This window comes from Rhagoletis pomonella, unplaced genomic scaffold (genome assembly GCF_013731165.1).
Source record: "Rhagoletis pomonella isolate Grant_MI unplaced genomic scaffold, Rhpom_1.0 Rhpom_scaffold_00002, whole genome shotgun sequence".
In the NCBI taxonomy this organism is placed as follows: Eukaryota; Metazoa; Arthropoda; class Insecta; order Diptera; family Tephritidae; genus Rhagoletis; species Rhagoletis pomonella.
This window is the reverse complement of record NW_023458556.1, coordinates 40,875,915-40,885,806: the sequence shown is the minus strand read 5'-3', so window position 1 is coordinate 40,885,806 and position 9,892 is coordinate 40,875,915.

Sequence of the window (9,892 nt, the reverse complement as noted above, 5' to 3'; positions counted from 1 at the left end):
CATTCCAATATATAAAAACAGTATGGGTACCAAATAAATGAGAAAATTTTGTAGAATTAAAAACTAATAAAATGTTTTGGTTCTCAAGGACGAATAGGTATTGAAAATGTCCTCATTGTTAGTTTTATATTTTTTTTTTTTAACTGAAAAAGATTGAAGGACGGAATTCGAGGATGTGGTACTTAGTCCTTAAAAAATAATTTTTTCAAAAATAATTAATGTAAAATTTCAAGGACATATATGATATGTAATGTAAAATGTTAAAAGGACTTTTTCAATACCTTATCGTCCAAAAATTTAATCGGCCTTAATTTTACAAAATTTTCTCTTTAATTTGATAGTCATACATTGCGCTAATTTTTTTTAATAATTTTTTGAAGTTGTTATATTTTCGAATTTTAAAGTCATTTAAAAAAATCCTGACGTCAGAGAGAAAAAATAAAGACGTAGTTTTACTATATTAAAAACGCCCACGGTTTCGCGCGGTGTAATATTCACAATTATTTTCATGAACAATTTTTTTTGATTAATTATTTATGAAAATATAGTTCATTCTATAACATTAACCATATAAGACAAAGTTTCACACTTTATATAAAATTCACAAAACAAAAATTCAAACAATTTTCATCAAAATTTCCCAATTTTTTATTAAGAATTTCTAGAAAATTGTCTAGTATGCATTTTTGTAGCCCGGACCTACTGAAGGGCAGCTTAGAACTCTACCAATTCAATTACATCTCATAAAGTTAGGAAGTTTTTCTTTTCAAACGACGAGGAGGTTGTCAATTCTTCGGAATATTATTTTTATGTATGTTTAAGGATAACTTTGAATTCCTTCGACCGATTTCGATAATTTATTTATTTATTTATTTTTATTAATTTCCTAACGGTACATTTCAATATGCGCATTGAAGTCGCTTGTGTTTTTGTTTGAAAATTAATTGTTTAATGATTTTGAATTTTGTTTAATGAGTAGATTTTCTCTAAGAAAGGTTATTTTTAAAACATATATTCTTATAAATAAACTCACCATAAATGTGCACTTAAAATCAGTTCAGAGCAGGGACCGAACATAACAGTTATTGATGAAAACTGTCATTGAAAAATTCACTATGAAGGAAATGTTCCTCAACTAAGTGATACATACCAATCGATTTAATTTTTCATCGAGAATCAAATTTTAAAATAAGTTTTTATTTGCAATTTTTATGCAAAATTAAAAAAAAATAACAATTATTTTTGACTTTTATTTTACAAATCCAAAACAACAATTATTTCTGACTTTTATACAAATAATCTGTAGATAACAGTTATTTTTTTAATTTTAATATTATATGTCTTAGATAACAGTTAGTGAAGATTTTTATTTATAAAGATAAATAAATTAATTAATAATATCTCATTCAAACTTTAATGTTTGTTCCATAATTCGGTGAAATATTGTTTGTCTAGTTATTATTGCTATGCAAAGTGGAAAGTGTGACCTATGTATGCATATAAACTAGATAATTTTCTCTAAGAAACGTTCAAAGGCCAAGGGTTCAATTAAACGCAAAAAAACAAGAAAATTCCGTAGATACTCTTAACCAGGGACCGTAACAGTTACAACTTTTATTAAAAAGAATCATTCTTTAACAATTATTTTTTGGCTTTTATTTAATTACTCCTCTTTTTTGCTGATTTTTATTTTATAAATCTAAAATAACAATAATTTTTCATTTTTATCTAAAAAAATCTGCAAATAACAGTTATTTTTGATTAGAAAATTATGTATCTTAGATAACGATATTATTTATTTATTTATTTATGACGGCTACTGTGGTTAGTAGTGCAGGTAATGGCAATCATCCCGAGTATATTCTGCCATGAAAATCAGCTTTATACCCATATTTTCAGGTTTGGAAGTCTTGAGAGGAGTCGAGCAATTGTGGACAAATATGTCCAAAGCCGAAACCCGAGCTTAATTGTTCTCCAATTTGTTTCATGTTTTAAATATGTATGTAGTTTGACCGTTTTGCTGAATTAGTAACAAAGCTTTAATTCAACCTCATAAACACCACACACAACAACAGCAAAAAAAAAACTGCTGTGCCTGTGAATGTGTTTCAGTTTTAAAACTTTTTCACGCCTTTCCTCTACCTTAGCTGCTTGGTAATTTTTAAGAGAAAGTGATTTTAATCGTATAGCAATTAACAAAGCTCACCACCTACTATATTTGCTGCCGCCACCCATTCAATCACTTTACTGCAAGCGGCATACATATATACATGCATACATATATTCTGGCACGCCTTTTAGCTGGGCAATTATTTACGCAATCACGTCTTCACTTCTGTTCATTATACACCATTCGATTAGATTTCTTTAGCTAGTAACCATGTACATATATATGTACATCTATGTAGGTATAACCAAGTGCAAAGGAAAAGGGCTGCGCATTAAGTATTAACGGTGAATTATACTGACTGCACTTGAAGTTGCACACCAAGTGGTAATTAAAAATGACTCAGCGATTGCTCCTTATTTACACAAACTTCCGGGTTTTTCGTTTTTCAGTCTCTTTAACTTTCGTATTGCTGCCACTTTGTAGCTGATTTGTTCCAGTGAAAGTTCACTTCTACGCTAATTAAACAAAAAAAAGACAGACAGGATGAAATATGTTTGCACTCAGAGGCACAAATATTTACTGGAGATACATAAATAAAAGAAGACTAAAAACACGGCGAATAGTTTGCATTTAGGGCCGAAGTAAGCTAACTAAGGAAAGCATCTTGGGGAAAATACGAGGCCATGCATGTTTGCTTTAGGCAAGCAGTTAGGCAACTAAGTTCCGTTTATTTTTCAGAGAAGTGCTTTTGGTAAAAAAAAATGCATTAAAAGATGTGTGTGGATTAGAGATGCCATTTTTATATCGATTAAAGCGAAGATCGATTAATGGAACCCTTCTGCTTCGATTTTTCGTCGATTTTTTAGTTCCGATTCGATCCGTGAATCGCTCCAAAAAATCGAAAAATTATCGAAATCGTTTGACGTGGTCCAAAGTTATGCGGTAACATACACAAAAAATAAATAAAAAAATATTCCGCGATCTGATAACCTCCTCCTTTTTTGGAAGTCGATTAAAAAGAAAATAATTGGGGTATTCACAACGGTGTCGTAAGTCTCGTAATGTTTTATGTCGTAAACTTTAAAAGCCTAAAAAATATATTCAGAGGTTTGGCAAAGTACCATCAAAGTCATATTATACATTTTCGCAATATTAAAAAATAGTTGGCTGTGGCTTCAAATTCTCTAAACATTTAAATATATAAGCTTGTAAAGCTTACGACATACAACAATACGATACTTACGACACCATTGTGAATCCCTCAATTATGTACAATCTTTTACTTGTAGTACATGCCCTCGTATGTATGTATGTATGTACGTATAAAAAACAAAGGACCTTTAAATTTCACAATTTAAAATGGCGAGCATACTTTTCGTTATGCAATTTCTTTGTATCATCAACGTATCCTGCATATTCATCGTCATAGTTATTAAGCCGCTTTATTTCTAGCTTGACTTTTCTGCAAATGAAGTAGCCAACGCATTTCTCCTCTTATTCATGTACAGCTATTTAATATGCTTTCATGCCTACTTATTTTTGTTTTTGTTTTTCATTTCATTTTAATGAATAATTCATCCACTGAATTATTTCATTGTTGCCATAATTGAGTTGAATGTCACTTTAGCATACAGAGCCTTCTGCAGAGCCATACACTGCAGCCACTGCGTGCAACACAGATATTGCGATTGTTATTTTCTTTTCCTTTATGTAGTAAATATTTCCACAGTAAGCAATAACATTCATTCATTGTTCACATTCATTGGCTTTCGACGTATGCGTTGGACGACAACTGCAAAAGTAATAAGGAAATGTAAAAGAAGAAAAATAAAATGTCATTAAATACACGCAAATTGGCAAATATTTATGTGCGCATGCGCCTGCAGTTATATATGGGTATATGGGTACTATATATTTACAGGTCATTTGGCCAATGGATCGCTTGCCTTTCTGGCCAACTGTAGGCCGGATGTGCAAATTTAATGAATGCACTTTTTCAACTTCCTTCATTCAAGACCTTAAGCTGATGCATGCGTTTATTTACATAATAATATATAAACATTAGTTAAATCAAACAAACAATTATACTAATAACAAATCACGGTTATATAGTACATAAGCGGTAAATCAGTACCTTGTTCAGTCTTTCGCCAATAAAGACAGGTGATTCTACGAATTCGGAATTATGAAGCGCGTGGAATGTTGGCCAAAGGGTCAGCGAACAAAGCTGGAAATATATGATTGATTGATATGCGATCTTTATATAAATATTACGCAATGGCTCTTTACTATAGTTTATTTGCATCAGTAGAGTTGTTTTTCATTTAGACTATTCTGACAAAGTTCAAACAAGGTATTTGAAGTTCTGAGTTTTATTTTAAACTAGATCGCTCTCACCCGCTTCCCTGAGTGTATGAAATTTCTACGTACTATATTAGGTGTAAGTAATTTATTAATTAAACTAAACATACTTAAAATATCCAAAAATTAGGAGACTTTAAATTTTTTAAATATCTTCAAAATATTTTCAAACTAAAACTATCTTAAACCTCCCTCTTGTGATACTTTTTTATACTTATGTATACATATGTAGTTTAGAAATAAAGCCATTTCAAAATCATTTCGATTGAGACTCTTCCGTTTAAAACCCAGATTGTAATAACTCATTAAACTTACAATAAAATTTTATTTGAATTTAGGTTTAAACAGGTGGCAAGCCTCTTCAAAAACCTCATAAAACTCTACCTGTTCAAGCTGAAAATTTCTAATTTAAACTCGACTATTAAAACAGGTGGCAAGCCTCTTCGAAATATTTTTTTTTACTAAAACCCTATTAAATCCCTCTTGTCTGATGTCCATATTGTGATACATATTCCAATTATCCTTCCAATTCCTTTAATTCCTTTAATTAAATGAATTTAATTTTTAAACGGGTGGCAACGCTTGTAAAATACCTCAGTAATATTTTAGATGTTCAATCTGAAGGTTTCAAAACAATCTTTCATTTGACACCCATATTTTAATTTTTCAGTTAGCTTGCCTCTTGGCATCCATTTTTTAATATAATTTTGAAATAAGTAATTCCCTTAATTCAAGTTGAATTTGATTTTTGAAACAGGTGGCAGCCCTCCTCCATAAGTATGCAATTGATTTTATATATCTCCATACCAAGTTCCAGTACTCTATCACAAATATTTCCTAAGATATGCAGTATGAAAAATTCCATTTGTATGGGAGGTGCCACGTCCCTTCGTCTAATCGAGATTAAATCTATCCTATAGCTAGTAGCTGAAGCGTGAAAGCGTAATAAACAAATAAACTCACTTTCAGATTTATAATATTAGTAAGGATGCCTAAAGCCATTTGAAAACTTTTGTATACACTAGTTTTCGTCTAATTAAGCGTGAAAATAAATTGCGCAATAAACACATTAATGCAAAGTCAACCAAATTTAATCAAAGAAATCAGGCTTTAATATTTTAAGATTTTTCGATGTCGACATCGATATCGATTACAAAAGGCAGTCAACCGAAAACTGTTCAGTATTCACGCCATTTGATTTACACCTGAAATCACGTCCCGGCGCCATTGGCGTTAATTAATGCATTAATGATTGACTGCCTGGCAGAGTGCCTTGCCTGGTAGTTTGCTGCTGAAAAGCAAAAGGATTGGCTTCCAAAGTTCACAAAAATATTTACTTTTATGTCTACAAACAGACATACATACATGTGTTTGTGTTCAATTAAATGTGTAGAAAAGCTTTTAAGTAAGTTGGTAAATCAGCTGAACACACAAATTGTAAAAGATTTTTTTAATCTTGTATTTAATGTGTGGTGAAACAGTTGTCACATACATACATACTTTTATGCACATACTTTCGTACCTAATATATTAATTTTGTATTAAAAGCGCAAATGAAACCTTAATGCATAAATAAACAACTTAATTAAAGTATGTACTGTAATATAGTATATTAAACCATATCTATAGTATGCTTCACTGTAGAACTTTTATATGCAGTCTAGGTACATTAGTAGGGTCCTTAAATATCCCTATCTAAATTTTGTTTTACTCTACCTACAAAATTAAGACATTCGCGAAAATTTTAAACCAATTCCTAGGGAGGCTTGAAAAAATTAGTCAATTAGAGTAACAAATTTTGTAAAAATCGATAATCCGGTTTTGGATACACTAGTTTTGTCGTGTAGATGTATGAAAATCGATTTTTTTTGCCAAAAGGTTGTTCCAAATCTCAATTCTGTGTAGTTTGGCTTCAGTATTTGCTTAAACATCGCAGTTTTTGCTTGAAACAATAAAAGCTCGCAGCTATTTTGATTGATTCGAAAAATCGCAATATTTGGAATGCATTTAGAATTTGGTGAAAATATAAATGTTTCAAGTTTGATAGTGTTTGAGCCGAAAAATCAATGCTTGATTCGAAAGGCAACGAACTTATAGATGCACTCTCCTATACCTAAAATACGAACCTATAATGGCTGCACTTATTGAGCAATGAAAAAAAATAAAACACTGAAACTTTGTGAAATATTTAGCCGAAGTTTTCATGTATGTACAATAGGGTGGTCCAAAAATGTATGTAGAAAAGTAAAGGCGGAATTTAAATGCTCTCAACCCTAAAATTGTTCTAAATCGAATAAAAATATAACCCTCAAAGTTTTGTATGCATTTATATGGGAACAAAATGGTGGTAATGGTGGAGAGAGAATTTTTCAAAATCAATATTTTTCGATTTGAGAACTCTGGTTCTCTTCAGGAGATTTCCAATAATAACACCCAATTGTATATTTAACCATTCTTTAATAATAAAACATTTTTAGCTTTTAAAAAGCTTAGAGAGTCGACCGTCGACAAAAATGTATCCTCAAATAAAATACAAACGAGCATTTTTAAATTTTTTAAAACAAATCAACATATGTATTTCGATTTTGTTTACAAATAAATGATTTCAAAATGAATTAAATTAATACTCTTGTTTTGTCTTACCAGGAACAATATTATTTTACTTTTGATACTTTTTAAATATCATCAAATTTCAAATCACCCTGTACCGATAAAAAAGAGTCTTAACTTCAATAAATAAAACCTTACCGCACATCTATAGACCAAGGTCTTTATTTTGACCTCTCACACCTTTCACATTTGAAGTTCGAAATAACTGTGCAAATCCAATGACCTTCACAAATATACCCTCTGGATAATACATATATGCAAATATCTACTTAGTTTGATCGGTTTGATTTTTAGAAAAAGTGGTAAGACTAATCAAAGATATTTTCAAACCAAAGCTTTCATAAATCTCTTTCGAGTGACACTCACATTTTATCACATCATAATCTAAATTGGACTTTTTAAACCCCTTTGAAAAGCCCTTTAATTTGGAAATCCTTTTCAAAATTATTCTTAAATCTCTTTCGTCTAACTTAGGAATTAAGCTGAACTTGATTTTACAAAAACGTGGCAGCCCTCCTTCCTCATTAAAGGTTAGAAATAAAGTCTTTTCACACTCAATCCGATAAATATCCCCTTTTAATTATTAATTTATTAGATAATTTGCATGAGACTTTTTAAACACACGGCAACCATCCTCAAATATTCTGAATGTTGAAACTAAATATTTCTTCACATTGACACTCGTATTTTAATATTTCATGTAACTTGCATATAACTTAATTAATTTGAATGTTCAAACAGGTCGCAACCTCTTTAATACTATTCTCAAAATAAACCCTACTTAAATTTCATTCGTCTGACATTATGATATATAGTATTTTAATTAACTGATGAATTAAGTTGAATTTAATTTTTGTAATCATGTGGCAACCCCTTAAATATACAAAATTCGAAACAAAGCATTTTCAAACCCACTTCTTAACAGTGTTTCGTTTGACATATTTCAATATTTCATTGTGTATAAGTTAACTAAATTCGACTTTTCAAACAGATGGCAACCCTTTTCAAAATATTTACAAACTATTTACTAAACTTATTTGTGTGGTGACCATATTGTGGTAAATTCTTATGTTACCTAATTCCTTTATTTCAATTTGAATTGAATTCTTTTAACAGTTGGCAACCCTCTTACTGGTAAGTTGAGAAACAAAGCTTTTCGAAATAAATTCGATTTTTTAGTAATTGGTTTAACTTATTGAATAATTTGTACCTATTTTTTTTTAAGTGGCAACTCTTTTCGAAATAGTAAAACCGTATCATCTACAGCCCAAGTCTTTTAATTTGACACTTCGCTTTTGAAAATCGAATGAACGATGCGGATCTGATGGCATCGATTATTAAATAGTTTGAACTAAATTTTTTAAAAGGTGGCAACTCTCTTTGAAATAGTACAACCTTATTGCACATCTATAGCTCAAATCCTATAATTTGACGGGTTTGAGTTTTTCAAAAATATCGTTATATGGGATGAAGGCGTTGCTCTGTCCCATTTCTTCCATTTCCACACAAGTGCACAAGTGCGCACGGCTTTAAAAAGTCTTCCGCACAGTGCTCATATGTATGTATGTACTTCTTAGTCACGTGCAATTTTTGTGTCATAATATGTACTTATGTACATATGTATTGTAATAACAACATTCTGGTCACAAATGTATGTATGTACATGAACATACGTACATACACGTCACTATACTTTAGGCAACCCACTTGTTGCAAAAGCCATGCGACAACGCGCAACTGCAAAAAATCGAAATTGCTTTCGTTCCAAAGAGAGAATTTTAAATGTTAAGGAGGGTAGGGGTGCTGCACAAAACCGTATGTTCTACAGCTAAAAAATGAATGTAGAAAATCAACAATCGTAAAAAATATGTAGAATTCACCTACTTTCGATTGGGAATAAATTATTTCACTCATTATGACAGCAATATTACTTCCGTTTCCTATTTAAAAAAAAAAAACACCACCAGCTGACGCAATTTAAAAGCCACTCAACAGCGAGCGCAAGAGCAACCAGCCACCGGTTTCGCACAAGTATTGAGATTTTAACGCATCTCGCTCATTTTACTGTGGTGAGTTTTATGAGTGAGTTTTCGTGGCCTGAAGACGCGACCAGCTGGAGTTCGAATGCACTTCACTGTGCTGGTGGTGAATAGATTTCGTTGTGCTGTGCCGTGCGAAAGTCGTGTGCTACCGGAAGTCACGCTAGTCGACGGTTTCGTTGTGAATTTTTTTAAATTTTTCGTTCGGTGTGTTGTGCAAATGGAAAATAAGTTGATGCCTGCTTAGCGATACATTAGCTGTATCATCGAAATCAATGGAGATATGAAAATAAATGAATGGCGGCGCAACACTTGAATAATTTTAGTGAAAAATCGAAAGAAAAGTGCTTGGGAAGCCAAAAAAAAACATAACCGAAATGCGGGCATATGTGTGTGTGTGTGAAGAAATTTTCGTGAATGCTAAAAGCATTTAAGCAGCCAGCAGTGCTGCGAAAATAACAAAAAAATAGTAGCGAGTAGCTGAAATTAAAGTTTGTAGGTAGACACAAGTTGATTTTAGCCACTAAATAATTCAAAGATACCCACAACACTAGTGAAATAAAGTTAAGTATGAAGTGCATTGATGCATATAAATCAAGTTCTCGAGCGCATGCATTCCCAATTTAAAGTCAAACAAATGAAGAAAAACTGGAAGCAAGAGAAGGGCCTGAGCATTCCAAATTAATTAAAAAGTATACAACTGGCCATTCAAGTATCTCTTGGTTTTGTATGTTTGCATCTGTGTGAATTTGGTGCAGTTGTGTGTATGTAA